This window comes from Solea senegalensis, linkage group LG2 (genome assembly GCF_019176455.1).
Source record: "Solea senegalensis isolate Sse05_10M linkage group LG2, IFAPA_SoseM_1, whole genome shotgun sequence".
Taxonomy (NCBI): domain Eukaryota; kingdom Metazoa; phylum Chordata; class Actinopteri; order Pleuronectiformes; family Soleidae; genus Solea; species Solea senegalensis.
This window is the reverse complement of record NC_058022.1, coordinates 29,112,811-29,130,253: the sequence shown is the minus strand read 5'-3', so window position 1 is coordinate 29,130,253 and position 17,443 is coordinate 29,112,811. Positions and strand designations below refer to the sequence as shown.

General features: G+C 40.5%; 1 protein-coding gene and 1 long non-coding RNA gene across 8 annotated transcripts in view; both read left to right on the top strand.

The window, feature by feature from the left end:
* Positions 1-17,443, top strand: part of LOC122765370 (plakophilin-4-like) — a 555,540-nt gene that overhangs the window by 471,572 nt on the left and 66,525 nt on the right. The window lies entirely within an intron of this gene.
* Positions 1-17,443, top strand: part of LOC122765375 — a 121,656-nt gene that overhangs the window by 101,399 nt on the left and 2,814 nt on the right. For 2 of the 3 annotated variants that reach the window (XR_006359968.1, XR_006359967.1), the window contains exons 3-4: positions 4,856-4,888; positions 14,539-14,767. This is a non-coding gene — a long non-coding RNA (uncharacterized LOC122765375). Of the gene's footprint in view, positions 1-4,855; positions 4,889-11,558; positions 11,828-14,538; positions 14,768-17,443 lie in introns of those variants that run through there. The other variant, XR_006359969.1, reaches the window with a different exon arrangement.

The following is a 17,443-nucleotide window of genomic DNA, read 5'->3' as shown; positions in this document are numbered from 1 at the left end:
ATCCTCATCCAGCGCCCCACACCATAGAGTGTTCAGTAGTAATTAGTGTCTTCAATATGTTTAACCATCCCACATACCTGTTTAATCAAACCACTTTCTGGGCATGTATTCAACCTTCAAAGGCAGCGTTTGAAAAGGACTCGGAGAACACAAAAGCAAGTCGTCTCTGAAGCTCCTTTTGATCTAGATCATTAACGTTCTGGAATCAGAAGTTGACATAAGGCCCGGTTTTGTTGCCGCACTCCTGGATCCGTTTCTGTGCAGTGGAAGTTGAAGATGTTTGGAAAATTGCTCCGATTATAGTGTTCATGTGCCATTTGATACCGGTTCCAAGAACAAGGGGAGCTGCAGCCAAACCAGACTACACCAATAAGAGCTGGCGGAACTGTCCGTGCTTTCATAGACCACATGGTCTCTTTACCGAGTGGACATGTTTTATTATCATGGTAATCGACTTCGTAATTTTGGTGCGAACAGCCCCACCCTGCTCCATTTACAATGGAGAGATCTCAGCATCAATTAAAGCAGTCTATCAAGGAACAATAGGATAAGAAAAGGACAAATTTACTGGATTTGGGTCGAGCGTTGTTCATCGTCCGTCATAAATGTCATATTTTAGAGTAGACTTATCCTTTGCTTCTTGAGTCTTTTTATGTATAGGATCTCATTACAGCTACTTTACAGCTTGGTCGTCACCAACATAACGTGAGGTAATGTTTTGGCTGCATGCATCAAAGATGGAGTCCATTGTGGAAAAGTTGTTGCATTGAGAGATGTGTTCAAAGCAAGCGGGTGGCTGCTCTTCATCGCACTCCAACACAGACATCAAATGATGACACACTACGTTCTTGGACTTCACAAAAAGATAGTTTAGAGAAAAGGAAGGGCCTCCCACACTGAAGCGCGCTCCATCTCCAAACCTTTTAAACACAAGCCCATCCTCTCCCAACCTCTTTGAGATGGTTCGTCTCTACGACGGATGCATCAAAATCTGAAAAGGGCTCATCATCATCATCATCAGCATGGACTCACTCTCCTGTCTCTTCCAGTCTCTTTCTCCTTGAGCCTCTCCGCAGCGACGCCTGCACCCACGGGCAACATTTCTGAAAAATCACAAGAAATTCATTTCCTCCCTGGATGAAAAATAACAAAGGCATTCCTCATGACAGGCCGCTCTTCCTGTCATCTGCAGGCCACAAGTCTTCTGATCTATTAATAGAGACTCCTTCCTCCATTTCTTCTTTATCACAACCAGACTGCCGAATTCTCATCAGGTGATTTGATTAACAAATTACAGACGGGCAGGAAGTCTGTGCGGCGTTGAGGCAAAGGTAAAAACACAGCGAGGTACTGCACAGACTAGTGGAGGGTGTTGTGGCACACACTTACTTACAGTTTGATTACTCCTAGTCGCCGATTTCTGACCTAGTTCAGAGTAATTAGGTTTACACTGTTTAGCCACATTTGTAAACAAGGATATTTTTCTGGTGAGATAACTTCTCGGCAGCCCTCGATATCTGCCACAGAGCCTCAGCGGGGATTATTGTTAATCTTAAGGAGATACCTATCTGTTATGTTGATATTTCTGTCTCAATGACATTCATTCTGTCCCACCCGAGACGAGAGTTGCAGAAAGAACTTGATGTTGTTCTTTTTAATGAATCTTTTTTTTTTTACCGTGATTTGTTTCATGTGGTTTCAAATTGGGATTTTGATTTAAAAGTGATTAATCATTTAGCCCTGATCAGAACCTTAATCTGATATGCTACATCACGTAATTAGTCACGGGTCAAAAAGTCGACCAAAAACCCAGCATCGGGTCTGGATTTATGTCGAGTTCATCCACTTTATGTTAATGTTTTGTAAAAGAAACTACAAAACAAAACTAATTGTAGCACTTTTTTCTGTTCACAAAAAAGTAAGTTGTGGACACTCCATGGCTGCACATGTGTGTTTCTGCAGAATGACAAAAACATTGTTTTCTGCTATAAACACATGAACACGACCAAGTTTGTGCCGCAAGATGCTACAAAACAACCGTCACCCATCAGTGAGCGCGTGCAAACTCTCAGACAGACAGTCAGACAGACAGTCGGTCCATCACAACACTCAATCATACACTAATATCTCGGGGCATCAGCAGCTATTCCAGAAGCAGAACTAACAAGTTAAGCCCAAACATTGGGTTTGGATGGCAGTGGGGGAGTTTATGAATGCGTGTGTGTACGTGGAGGGGTGGAGGGGGGCATGCATACATCAAACAGAGATGGTTGGTCAATATTGGAGTATGGAGAATCAACACGCTCTTTTAAAGGGGAGGCTTATGCTCAAACATCACAGTGCCAGTTTCTGGGCCTGAGCATTTCCCGAGGCCCGGATCGCCATTTCTCATTTGTTGCATTAGCAGCAAAGACGGCGTACAAATAAAATTTCCCTGAGCAAGGGAGGTATCTGCATACAAAACAAGACTGTGTGTAATGTTCAACCGGAGCGCGAGGGGAAATGAGAGCGTTTGAGGGGAAGCTGAAATATGCACCTTCATCAGTGCTGTGGACACACTCAGGAAAATGCATTTAGCAAATTAGCATTTTTGTGTGTTTAAAGAGGCCGGCGATTGTATGGGGGTAAAGAAAAGTAAAAATCATGGCCCATGATTTCATTATTTCACCAGCAGATACTTTAGTTACTTTCACTCTGTCTTGTTGCAAATCTAATATATCCACAGCCAGATATTTGATATTGTTTCTCATTAAATAAATGCAGAAGCGAGCACTGCGACTGGTGCCGTTCAGATTCAGAAAGAATAAAACGTCTTGTCAGAAAACAGACTCTCCTTTTAACTCGCACTTCATTTTTAGAAGCCCAGTTGAGCTTTATTGGCCATTCTCCACAGTGCAAACACACACACACACACACAAACAGCCATTCCTCTTCAAAATATTAGAGCGGGGACTAATTGCCACCACCTGCGTTATCACACAGGCTACTAAACAGATGTGGGGGACCAATCTCGGTGTGGAAATCACAGCTGAGTTGCAGAGTGAAATCTGGCAAAATGCTAAAAGAATCTGTTTGAGCAACAGCATACCGAAGAATTCAAAATTGACTACATGTCTCCCAGTAGAAAACATGGAGAGAAAAAAATAATAATACCCAGTCTCTGCCCACAGTTTAAGATGACAGAAGACACCTATAACCACTGCATGTGGTCTGGCCACTAAATAGTACACTGCTGCTCAAATATAGTACCAGAAGCTGGGGAGTATTTTTGGTGCCGGGTGTGTGTTGCAAACTCTCAATACTCTGTTTTGCTTATGGCAACATTGACAATGGAAACTATACAAGGCTTCCATGTGAAAGTTGTGCCAAAGGTATAAAAAGAATAGCGTTCACCTTTGTCGTCACAGTCTTTTAATGCTTCTTCTTTTCATTTGAGGGTTTAGGGTTTGCAGGTCAAATGCTTCTGACCATTGTGACTGAATCTGATGGTAAAGAATGAGAATGAGTTTAGTTTGGCAAACGTTTTGTATCCTATCGGCATTTCAGCCTCACGAAAAATCTCAAAAAGTCACCAACCGGTATGCAACCATTACGCAGTACGCAGCCCCACCTCTCTCTTGCGCTTGTATTTACTGTCACCATCTTTGCTGCTGTTGTCTTTCTCCTCTTATTTTTGGAGTTTGTACACATGTATGCAAGCTTTATGCACATGCTTCACATCTGGCCTGTCATATAAACTACACAATGTAGAGTTGTTTTGTGGACATGTCTTGGAAACAATGCTTTCGTTGAAGACATAAGGCCTAACTGGTAAAGAAAAACATTAAATGTTCATTATTTTTACTTTGTTTCTGTATTTAGTTATTTACAGATAGAAAAATGACATTTAGAGAAACTTGAATAGCTTTTAAAAAGTACATTTTGGCTTAAGTTGAAATTTGACGGACTTCATAGTGATTCACGATGACAGTATCTCTGTGCTTCATCATGCAAATAAATCCATACATTAAAACTAAAGTTTAGAGTCTAAAGTGAAAGTTTTTGTTGATTTGTACATGAAGTTGTGACCACAGTTTGCCTTAATGATAAAAGCTGTTGAGGTCTCCCACTGTGGGTTAAACATGTACTTAAAATGTGCGTCACCTTGAAATGAAGTAATTTCACTCGGGGATTTCTGAGGTTTTCTACACAGGACGTGCATTAAAATTCACATGATTAACAGGCGAAGGAGGAAAAACGATGACGACTGCACGTTTCTTTGAAGTTTTTTGCTTCACACCACTCAGACATTCAGAGGGAACAGTAAGTGTTTGCAAACTTTGTTAAACCTCTGAGTTGTTCATTCTTTATCCTTTTTAAAACACTCCTCCTGTCCCGTAGCAAACAGGTTATCCGGAGTAAAGGAACATTTTGACTATTTCTGCAGATTCATGGTTCAAGCTCCACTGCTACAGCAACACACTGCCAGCAGTGAAACATTCTCCCTCCACCTCTCCTTCTTGTCATGCCAAATTGTGTTTTACAGCATCTGTTCATTATAGATGGCCAACATGATGGATGTGGTCATAATATTAATGTAAGACTGACACAGCAGAGACATGAATCATGGCCGACTTTATTTCAAAGCCGGCGTTTCATTGGCCCATCACTAAAAAGTGATATATAAATGTCAGCGAATGGCAGCCATAAAGCATTATGAAGTACATTTGATGGTGCATTTTCACTGTTATCAACCCACTGTTATTTACTAATGTGTCTTCTTCATGTGACAGCCGCGATGGACGTCCATGTCAGTGTCATTTGTAGACTCTGTACTTAAAGAGACTCCCATACCTTTTCTTTGTCTTTTTTCCAGGTGCTGGTTTGGCAGTGAAATGGAGATGAAAAGGTATGAGCGTGATCAAAAGGGATGTTCTCATAATACAGTATGTCGTGTTGGCCTTTGGGTATAGAAGTCCTGGACAGACTTTAAATTGAAAGCATTCATTCAAATTGAAATTTCATTTTCCCATATGTGCGCGTATGACAAATGACAAGGGAGCATCATTCTTTTCACGGCATTGTTTATTTTCATGATGTCGAGGGTGAAAATAACTCAGAATAGAGGTGGAAATAGGACTGTCGTCTTCATTTGCATTTTCTGATGTTTTTCCCCCCTCATAATTTTTACGATGACTGAGTTGTGCTCACTGCGAGGTGATCTCACTTACTGCAATGTGCACTGATCATTGTCTTGGAAAAACATGAGGTTTAAAACTACAACATCCACAGATCAAACCATCGTCCGATGAGAATTCAAAGTCCAACTTGCACAGTCCTGTTAAAACGATTTGAAATAACTGCTGTAACTTCACAGTTTCCATATGAAGCTGTCCGCCAAGGGGGAGAGGCGATGACTGCGTCCCATTAAAGTGTCCATGTCAACTTTGAAAACACACATTGCGTACTGTATATGTTTTATAAGCGCCACATTAGTGAGTCAGGTCGTCTCTCCACTCTAAAACATCAAGCAAGCATATCCCACTTAAAAAACAAACAGCTTCACTCCCAATATTTGGCATAAACTTCTCAAAATCAATACCCTCAGGCCCACTTGAACTTTTCATCTCTGCTAATAGGGACCGCTGCCGGTCTCGCCCCCCGAACAGTATCGCCGCTAAGACGAGGAGTAAACAGCCTTCATCACCTTCTCTGCAGCGAAACACTTCGAAAACAGCTTTTGTCTGCACGAGGCCGTTGCCGCTTCCAGAATGAATCAGGACAGATTAGCGAGTACCTGCTTGTAATTGCCAGCAGATGTGTTATCCTGTGAAGAGTGGGATTATTTTCATCTGGTTTGGGTTATTCATGCCTATAAATAATTGTAACATGCAGACCTATTTTAATGTGTTACATAGGCACAGGAATATTTGTCACCTGCATTATCTAAAACTTGGATTAGTTAAATACTTAATTGTTTAAAATGATACATTGGAGGAGCATCTAACTGGTTATTTCAGTGGTTTTCAAAAACTTTATCACCAACTATTCTGCTTTCTCAAATCAAATGATCAGATGTGATCTGGAAAAAATGGTTTGCTCTTCCTTTTTTTTTATTTTTGCTCTGACAAAAAAACATTTTAGTAATGAAAGTTCCGTACTGTAGTTGTACTCCCAAACCAAAAAAGTATCAGTATCCGTGTTGGTTTGGATGCACAACACAGCTCTCCACCCTCATGTAAATATAGACCTGGGTTAGGTTGCTGAGTACATGTTCTGTCCTGGCGTTAAAAGAAAAAGAAATAGTTTTTAGTAAAAGTCGACACAAAACTGCGGCTAAAAATTGTCAGAAACAGCCGCTCCATTAATTGTTTCATTCAGCAGGCTGCGTGTGAAACGTCGGGTCTGTTCCCGTGATTGGCCGCTCGTCAGCGATGCTGTGAATTGGCCGAAGGTTCATGTCAGTTAATGGCATAATCACTGCAACTTAAGTGGTCAAGTGGCCTGTTAGATATGTGCGTGTGTGTGCGTGTGCGTGCGCGTGAACAATTTCCCGTCCTGCATCACTCGCCTGGATTCCCTCTGTCGTGTTACGTGCCGCGGAAAAAAAACAAAAAAAAAACAATCTTCATCTAATATTTTTTCCATGACATCAAGTAATGTAAATTACGACGGGGTGTTGCTATGTAGTCTGTAATTACACATCACCCTCCCTCCACCACCACCACCCCCCACTCCTCCTCCTCATTTTGTAGTGATAGTGGTTCTTGTGTTGAGGCCTCAGTCTGTTCTGCCTCCTCCACCTCCAGCTCTCTGCTCTGCTCTGCTCTGCTCTGCTCTGCTCTGCTCTGCTTGGCTCGGCTCTGTGGCTGCTTCCCGCTCGTCCTGTTAGAAAGACGACTGCTGCACCCTACAGTTTAAAAACTGCCTCTCACCGTGCAGGCTCAGCCGCCTCCAAACACTTCTCACCCTTCTGTTCTCTCTGTGCCACAAACTCAACATTGTAGAGAGTTTTCTTCTCTTTAAAAAAAATAACATATATATATATATATATATAAAGATAATCACACAGAATAAGAAGATAAATCCCAACTTTGTGATGAGATTTCTTTAGAGTCTTTAGTCAACTTTTAAACACAGCGGTGAGTGAATCGCGAGCGCCGCTGCAGCTTTTAACTGTGTCCAGCTCGTAAATAATTTCACCAGTCTGGTTTCACTAGAGAATGCGAGTGTCCTCCTATGATCTGAATAAAATATTAAGTGTTTTCTCTCTTCTAATGAGGAGCTGAATCTGTGAAACAGTGGATATTTGGAACATTTTGGAATTGACATGAATTTATTTAACAATACTCATGCATGTACACAAAATATAGACTCAAATTCTTGTCACTGTTGGCTCCTTAAATCTAATTTGTGCTCTTATAAATACTGAAATATGTGGTATTCTTAATTACCTTTGGCATATCAGTAAATTATGTTTACTATTAATGTTTCAAATTTGCACTATTAACCTTTAAATGAACAGTTCTAATACAAAATCTAAGAAAGTCAACTCACAAAAAATATTGTGTATTTTATTGTATCATTTAGATTTTATCATTTGTAACAATAAGCTATGAAAATACACTTTCACCTTGTCAAAGTAAATATATATATTCTATTTGCAGTGACAATGTTTACATTTAACATCTGATAAAGTCTCAGGATTTATTACCTCTATATTCTGCCGTCTTCTTTTTAAAGCTTTGATTTTTTTATTAGATAAATGTGAGCTTATATTTATTTGTTTTTAACTTGTTTTATATGATTTTGTTATGCCCTCAAATTATTAAAATGAAACCGTAGAGAACGAAAATAAATAACTTTCATGGTTGTTCTCGGTTCAAGGTTGATTAGATTGATTGGTTGATTCATATAATATTGAGTTCATTTGTATCCTGTCACAGCTAAATATTTGTCTCGAATAGTGAATGAATTTAACATTTCACTTCTGTTTATACAGCAATCACTCAATTGTGTTGCTGTTGTTTTTTTTTTTCAATTTTCACGCAGAAGTGACGATCAGAAAGCAGATTTGGGTCTGTGACAAGTTCAGTTGACGCATGAACTGCAGTTGACTCAGGGTCACACAGCATTTGACCACACTAAAAAATTAAGTAAATAAATAAATAAATAAATAACCCGGTGATAATCAAAACACGATTTCAGCACCAAACCCCAACACTGGTCAGTGTGTACAGTCAGGATCTCATTATACTGTGGCAGCATCAACAAGAGGCTTTGGTTTGTGAATCCCACTTGATTTAGTGGAACCCCCCACACACACACACACACACACACACACACACACACACACACACACACACTCTTCTGCACAGCCTGGCTGGTATTTCCAAAGCACTAATTGTGCAGTTTGACTGTAATGTATGAAAGTGCTGCAGGAAAGGAGGAAAAAAAAATTAATTACCACAAACTCTTTCACTAGAATATTTGAAGAGTTTTTAGTCACGTTATTTTAAGGCAATGTGACGTTACGGTAATATTGAATCCCGTAAAGTAGAATAAAAAGAAATAACTGTGCTTGAATTTTCATGTAATGTTCTCACCTCGACTTTCTGAATAAAAAATATTACTATACCTTATTTTGATCAGATTTGGTTCAATCTTTAAGTAGAAAGACTAAACCCTTTCTTTTCCTGAAATTAATTGAAACAAGGTAGGCTGTAACTGACAGTGTTAAATCAATAACTACAGAGTAAAGTCTGAAAATGTCTAACACTTTGTGCCAAGACATTAAAGACAAACCATCAGTCGTGTTTCATTTAAAAAAGTCTGCAGAATTAAAGATATCCTCTCTTATTAGCATAGAATATTTTTTAAACGATGACGTTAACCCTTCTGTGCACCAAACTGTCACCGCCAAAACACCTTTATATTTGACTCTGTGTGATTTGAATTTCCCTTAATCTGTTCAACTTCATTTACAAATACGTATGCATATTTTATAAAAAAAATAAGCCTTGCTTTTTCAAACCATTAAAACACGATAAAAAATGCACAAATACATTCGCCTTAATGACTGCGATATCATCTATTTACAACATATGTATAAGTGATCGCGTTATTATCATGTAAATTAATAAACCAGTGACACTAATGTATACACACACACACATTCCCATGGTACCATTATGAATCTGTGAAATATTCACTCATCAACGAGTATAATCATATGTTTTTTACCTCATGCGTGCGATGCAATACAACCACATAGTGCAATTTAATTCTGACGTATGACGTGGTGTTGATTCCTCTCACACGTGAAACTCACAATTTGTGGCGTCAAGCCTTACAATACACCACAGAAAGATAATTAAAAAAAGAAGAAAATGAGTTCAACTAAACTAAATCTCCTTATTTTGTTAATATTACAATCAAGAGAAAACAACTTACCTGAAGTCCAGCTCACATCAGACCCAAAATTCGGATCAGAACTCACAGAGAGACCGAGCCAGAATGGAAACTTGACACACACACACACACACACACACACACACTGTGTGTCACACATCACTGTTTCTGCTTTACTGTTATGTCACTGATCTCTCAATCATAGCAGATTTTTATACAGAGCTTTTATTTTCCCTCATTCTAAGTGTTGTATCATCTTTTTGCCTCAACTTTGGAAGCAAATAAATCCAATTTGGTTGAAATCTAGCGACGTGATTTACAGCGTAGAGTACATTTCAGTGTTTTTTGGTCCTGGCAGGTTCTGACGGTGGTGTTTACAGTGTTTGTTGTCTGTAGAAAACCACATTAGATATAATGATACGGACAGTCTGGCGCCTGAAGATGTGTGTTGGCATCGTGTTATACCTGCTGAAGGAGCAAAATGAAAACATTAGACAAAATACTCCAATCTCTGGGACTATAAAGTAGAATTTGGCTGATTAAAAGTAGATAGTTTGATCAATAAAGATTAAAACACAGACTGCGTATGGTCAGACATTGTATTTAAGTCTAAAACGTGTTGACAAGTGTTGATTCGTTCAATAATCCCTTGTTTTTCTTCATCTGCTGCCTTAAATACTTTCTTAAGATCACCTCTCACTTGTGTCCCTGATTGGAGTTTTGGATTAAAGCCCCTAAGCTCACCAGAATATCTGATTGTGCTCAAGTTGGAATCTAATCCAGCTTTAGCTTCTGAACACTACTGTGCAAAAGCAAATCTATGTGAGTGATGACGACTAAGAATGGGGGGTGGGGGGAGGGTGGTGGGGGTTAAAAAGTTGAAGAACCGAGATGAAGACTTGACTTATCTGCGGCCGCCTTAAGTGAAGCCGTTTGGAGATAGACGCAGTAAATAGAAAACAGCAATTGTCGTCTCGCTCTGCCTCCCTCTTCGTAATCTGATTGGGCACGTTCCCTCGAATTGAGGGCAACGCCAAAACAAAAGATCACCAATCAGATAGAAGGGGCTCCCACTGAAGTTCTTGGCATGATATGAATGCTTTGCCCTCTCATGTGCGCTAGTATCTAGCAGTGAGATTCCCTGTGTCGCTTTTATGTGTTAATCGTTGCCGCTCAGTGAGACTATTGTGCTCCGCGCATCGCCGGGGGAGGAAACTGCAAAAAAAGAGGAGTTTATGTGGGGAATGAATGCGAGTGGCGGCGACTGCCAGCACCATTTCACACGAGCAGAGAATTGCCTCATCCCCCCGCTGACGGAGGTCCAAGAGTGCAATGTGGTGCTCTGTCACCGCAGACGTCTCTAATTGGTGAGAAAGACAATGGAGAGCAAGTGATTTATGTATTCAAGGTGGAAGGGCTGTCGTCACCTGAAGATCGTTTGACATCTCTGAGATAAACCTGTCACCTGTGAGTCCTTTAAAGTGCGCACAATAATCACCTTTATCAACTCTGCGTGTTTCGTAACACATATTGAGGCTGGATTCTGATTTGAAGTGACACCACAAACCCTGGCGTTAATGTGCTGAAGCTCCAGGAAGAGCTCCCTTATTATAAATTCATATTGTTCACAAGCTGTAGTTTCAATTCTATGACATTTAAAGGTAACAAACACAAAAACGCCTAAATAAGTGGTTCCAGTTATTGACCAAGTACACAAAGGTCCACAGAATGAGTGAATTAATGTAAAATATTATCATATAAAGAAGAAAATCTGAAAGAAGAAACCTTATAGACACATTAACAAAAAAGTTCCACTTTTGTTTGAATTCAGATCTTTCAGTCTCTTTTTTTGGAAATGTTGCACATTTGAAGGGGACGTTTGAGAGCGAAGCGAGACCGAAACACTAAGAGATTTCGCTTTCTAGAGCCTTAAAAAAAACAAATCGACAGAAAAAGCTGCTCAGTTGCAGCTCTGCGCTGACTACTGATATCTTAGCAGTGTGTTTGTGTGTGTGTGTGTGTGTGTGTGTGAGAGTGGGTGTGTAAAGCAGATGCCATTCTGCTGATCTCAGTCCACATTCATCCGTCTACAAACCAAATCTTCTCAAGGGCCACCGGGACAAACGGTCCTCCTCAACTGTTTCTTTTTTCCTTCCCCCCCTTTGTAGGTCAAGCGGCGTCCAAACAGTTTCATCCTGTCTCACAGGTCGGCCAATGCCTTGACGGAGAACATCTGTCCGGCGAAAATTTACAAGCTGCCGCAGAAGAGACATCAACAGCCGGCTTGTCTCTGCTGCCACACAGTGTCATCGACAGTGTTGAATGTTGACGCATCTGTTGTGCTGTGGAGTTAGCCGCGTTTCAACAAGTTTGCATGTGATCCATGCAGGAAAAAAACAACAACAACACCACACTCTAATCGGGACCCAGATTCAAATTGATGGTTACAAATATGTTCATATATATGTATATATATATACTTACATACATATATATACTTAATATATTAATATATTACTTACTATATTACATACTATACTAATATACTTACTATATTATACTGACTATATGCTGGGGTTGCATCCAACATAAACACAACACACACAAGGTTTAATATGGAATTAATTAAAACTTCGATGTGACATGAATGTGAAATAACATAGAGTAATTTAGAATTTATAGCGAAACATTTATAGCATTTTTTCCCATCAGAAATTAAAAAAAACTAATTAAATGAAAAACAAATTTGATCAGATGCATAGTGAAATATTCCAACTCCAAAGAAATGCATATAAGCAAAATAAAAAAGAGGTTTTTCCACATTTGATACTTCCTTTTGTTTTTAAGAGGTAATGTTTAACCATATCAACAATTACAAAAAAAACAAACAGATTTTTATAAATCCACCACTGTGTTCTGCAAAATGAACTCTCTAAAAAAAAAGAAAAAAAAAGTGAATGTACAGCAGCAGCACAACAAAGACAAGTTTGGGGAAAAGGTTTAAAGGTTGTGTGGACTGTGTGGAAAGTTCATCTCATTACGAGTCAAACTGCGAGCGATCTCATTTGGACCAAACAGTGTGCCGAGGGTTTTAAGGTTGCGGAAACACAGTGGCGCCATTTGACTTCCCTTGAAAAAGCACTGCTGATATTCTGCGAGGGTTTTAATGGTCAAACATATGCATCTTCTCTGCTCGAGTCCTCCTGCTTTGATAACGCTCAAAAACATTCCGTATCATCTATCAAACACAGTGAGAGGCGGAGGGGGGGGGGGAAGCTGGAGAACAGAAGTTAGGTTTTCGCCACGGTACCGAGCAGTTATTTTATTGACGTGGGAAGACACAGGAAACGAGCTGCTTTCGCTCTTGCATGTCGGGTCCTTCTGTTGGCGCGTCAATCCAAAACAATTTCAGATTTTGGAGAAATACGGGGGCAGCTGGCGTTCCCACAGTCGTGCTGGAATTAGCCGTTTACGCACTGCAACCCTATCTGCTCTGCACCTGGGCGACGAGCATGCACCTTTGACTCGGGCACACAGGCCACCACTGCAGTGTGTGTGTGTGTGTGTGTGTGTGAGAGTATGATTGTATGCATGTGTATGTCAGTGTGTGTGAGAGACGGACAGACAGAATGTGCAGTGTGTTGCTGCATGAGGGGGAAAAAAAATGGCTTCCTGCATGTTTGACATTTTTTGTATTAGCTGTCAGTGAGTGTGAATTTTATAAACATCATGCACTTTAAAGCCTCGAGAGAAAAAAAAAACAACAACCCAAACACAAATCTATTTCCTGGCATGATGTCGTGTTTATACGACGTATAAGGAGAGGATTTGACAAAATAATCAACAGTTTGAGCGGTTTTATTCATCACGTGCGCAGCACATGGATGCGCAAAACAAATCTGGTGTGAAAATGAGTGCAGTATTAGCACGGCAACAGCAAAAATGTGCAAGAAAAGCAGGGGAATAAGGTTTTTTTTTTTCATCCCTTCAACAACAGAAGGTTTGAGGTTAAACAATGTACTAGAACGTCCTGATTTTAGGAAATTTTTTTCCAATTTTGAGCATTTTTAAAGCCGCAAAACAACGAGCAAAAGACATTTCCTGTTGCGGGACTCAAATAGAGACGATAGCCCTTGGGCTGTGTTACAACACCTGTTGTGCTAAGGTTTTTACTGCTCATTCCATACAGTCCACACTGACATTTATCGTCTTCTACACGAGTCTCCCACCAGTTCCTGGGTTTCATATAAAAAAAGTCTATAATTAGACAAAATGTTAACGATTTTAAAGTGTAAACTGATGATAGAGGTATTCTAATTGGGTTTTAACAAATGATGAAAATCAACATTTATCTCAGTACCTGCTGATTTACAGTGACAGTGTTATGTTTGACTGCAGCTACACTGGAACTCTAAAAATGGATGGATGAATGAATGAATGAATGTTTGATTAGCAGGACTTCATTAGTCTGGGTTTTAGTCAAGATTCTTTCGTCATAAATTCCATCTTGGAGGCTTCGCCGTCTTTGCCAAAAGCCAAACTCTGCAGTGAGATGAATCCACTCCCCACCTGAGCAGAATCAGAATTGGACCCGCGTGTTCACCGCTGGGCCTGACGCCGCAACAGCCAGACACGGTAAACAGCGGTGAGGAGGGAAACATGTTGTCGCTCGTGTTGAACATCTGACCTGGCTGGAACCTGCGGCGCACGGCACAGCTGAACAGGAGGCCGTCTGGATGGGAGGGTAGGGTGGAGGAGGGGTGAGGGGAGGGGAGGGATAGGAGGGAAGGGAGGCTTGGCTGCACATGCTTGGCTTCTTGCCCCGGTCCCATTGACCAGACAGCTGAACTAGCGAGGGAGGAAAGTGGGGAGGGAGGGAGAAAGGCAGCAAATGTGTGGCGCTCCACTTTTATCAATAATCGGTACAGTTAACTTCACTTAACCTGAGCGGAGAATCATGAATCATGAACAAAAACATTTCCTAACCAATTGAATTTGTTAGATCACGTATGATGTGGTCATCTGAGAGGAAGGAAATTCATTCTGTGCACGTCTAAATATTTAACTATGGTATCCACATGCACCTTTTTAATATTTCTGACTAAAATGTCTTTGTCTGTCTGTATTTGACGCTTTGTGTGTCCACAGGGCCCCTGTGCGGGTTGTATCTTCTCCTCTCTTGTCAGTACTGTATATCCGTGTGCGACCGGCTCCGTTGGGTCCCAGCGTAGGGCCGCTGTTGGCCACGCCCACCCAGGGCCAGTTCCAGCCAATCAGGTGTTAATGTGCAGGAACAGGAGAGGTCTGCGCTGACAGATGGCAGACTGACCTGGAAAACCTGCCCCCTTTTCAGGGTTCAGCAGTCGACAGATGACAGGTATTATTTCATAACCCGGAGACTGTGGAGGATTTGATGGCGGTGCACACACTCATTTATCAGTCGTATACATTTTCCCTTTTAAGAAAAAACACTGTAGTTGTACATAGACACCAGATTTTGCATGTTAAACTTACAATTTAAACAGTATAAAACACAATTTTTGCTCAATGTCCAATAACAGGACAAAAAATGGAGATTACTGTATGTACAGGCAGTTTTTCCAACTCACTCCTCTCTGGTGACAAAGACAAAGACACTGATTCGCCAGCTTCCTGCAACAAAGCGAGTGAAATTACCATAATAACCACATGTTGGCTTTGACGTGCAACTTTTAGCTTTCAGAAACCATTGAAATTTTTACGATAGCATTTACCGTTGCAAATTAAAAAGTATTCAGATGTTCTGGATGCCTTGATTTCTGAACATAAATCTTTTTGTACCTGCTTTACATAGAGTTGTGGTGTGTTTACAATAATTATTCACATTCTGCCTTTAATGGGGCATTGCAATTCATTATTTTTATTTTTGGAATACAGATTCCCTGAATTGGAGCGCACACACACACACTACAAATACAGCAGATTACACACAGGACCAGCTCAGCACAGATAATTTCACACTTCGACATTGACACACACACAAACACACACACACGCACGCATGCTCACATTTATCTGAGGCTTCAACCAGCCTTGTAAGTGTGATGTCAGGGCAAATCTGTCTGGCAGAAAGTGCTTTTTGATGAAGTCATTCATAAATTTTAATACAACATGTCAGCTAACATGATGTATAGACTGGCTGCTCATTCATATTTCAAACCGGCTGCTGTTGAGAAAACAGCAGGGTTGTACCTTGCTCTACCTTAAAGTGCTGCGCGGTTGCGGCTGTCAAGGGTGCACGAGCCGCCGCGTAACAGAGCGCAGACTCTGTTGTACTTCTGATTTTATCACACATCAGCTGTCAAACATTTCTGGCTGCGTAAACGGGGAGCAGAGAAAAAAAAGCAGACGTATAACCGCCAATAAATTATGAAAATCATGCATTTTGTTCAAGGTCCGGTGTAAGAATTTGTGACGCTGTTCCTCTTTTTTTGTGGACTAAGCTTCTGCTTCAAGCTCTTGTTGTCGTAGAAACATGGCAGAACAAGATGGCAGCTTCGAAAAATTAAAATCTAACAAAAAACAATTGATTTTCATTTTAAAGCAATTATACAAACATACGTACAGATAGTATTTTCAGTTTCTGCCAATAAACTCTCCTAAATGTTACATACCGGACCTTTAATGTACATTATCAGTTACTGTAACTTTGCCACAAGTACAGGCCGGGCACTGTCACAGAACATTACACACACATTAAATTGAGCAATTTTCTGGGACTATTTTCAGTGGAGGATTACTACATTATTTTATTTTTTTCTTCTATAATCCGCGTTCCCTGCAGCAATACTGTGCAATCGTGATTGAGTCACATTAGTGGCCAAGTTCACAGTAATGAAACACAATATTGTCCAACTGCACTCCGAACTCAAGTGATATACAGCCTTAATTTTCACACAGAATTCAGTATCATTTGAATTGATCAATTCCGGGTTCTTGGTAATAGAAAATGGTCAAATATTAGATTATTCAATGATATACTTTTAGAGTCATGTTGAGTCAAGGTACAACATAAAAATCCATGTAAGCAACAACAACAAACGTCTTTTAGGAACTATTAAGCAGAAACCTCATGGGTATTCCTGGCGCATCGTATCCGATTTTACTTCAGCTCCAAATCCTGCAAATGTAGAATAAAAAAAAAGATCTCAAACATTAATTGTTGCGTCAAAAGGTGAAAAGGAATAATATCTCATTTTTAAATAAAATTCACCATATCAAACATCACATTGTACTCCCCTCCACAGTAAGAATGTGGCCGCTATCTGATTTTCCCAACCTAAGACACTCGCCTTGTATGAAAATGAGACACATTACTGGTCCATTAATTGATCCGGACACTGCTTTGAAATGTGGACCTCACTGAGAATCAGGAATTAGGGGGCCGACTCTGGGGCCAATTAGGTGAGCGCTTGCTCTGACGCATCTCAATCAGTCCGGGCCGTCCACAGGTGAAATGCCAGACAGTTCCAACAGTCGCCGCCGTGAATGCTAAAGGCGGCTAATGCTATTCACAGCCAAACGACGGCGTGCATACAGCGCAGGGGAGCAGAGGCTAATCGTCTCTCGTTTGGTGGTTTTACCTTCTGTGAACCTGCAGCTGCTGCTGAACATCCTTGACTGAGCAGAAACAGGTTCTTCTCTCAGTGAAGCGTTTACCTTCCTCTTTTATCTCTGCCAATAACAGAGCAGCATGCGAGGCAGAGATGAGGAGATAATTATCCCTCTGGGAGGATCCCCTTTCTTTATCATTTTCGAGATTTTACGGTGTAATACACGATTACTGACAAGCTAACGCTCTGATGAGAGTTATATGAGACTTGATTGATTCCTGTGGGGGTTTTCCATACTTTTATATCCTGGTCAGGGGAATCATTTGACGGTCCTGTTCAATTCCTTATCTGTTAGAGCCCAAAAAAGTGTGGTCATGTGATTGACATCACTTTAGTGCGGCAATAATTAAGGCAGGGATCTGGTCAGTTAAATTAAAGTCATTACTGTAGATGGTTGTCGT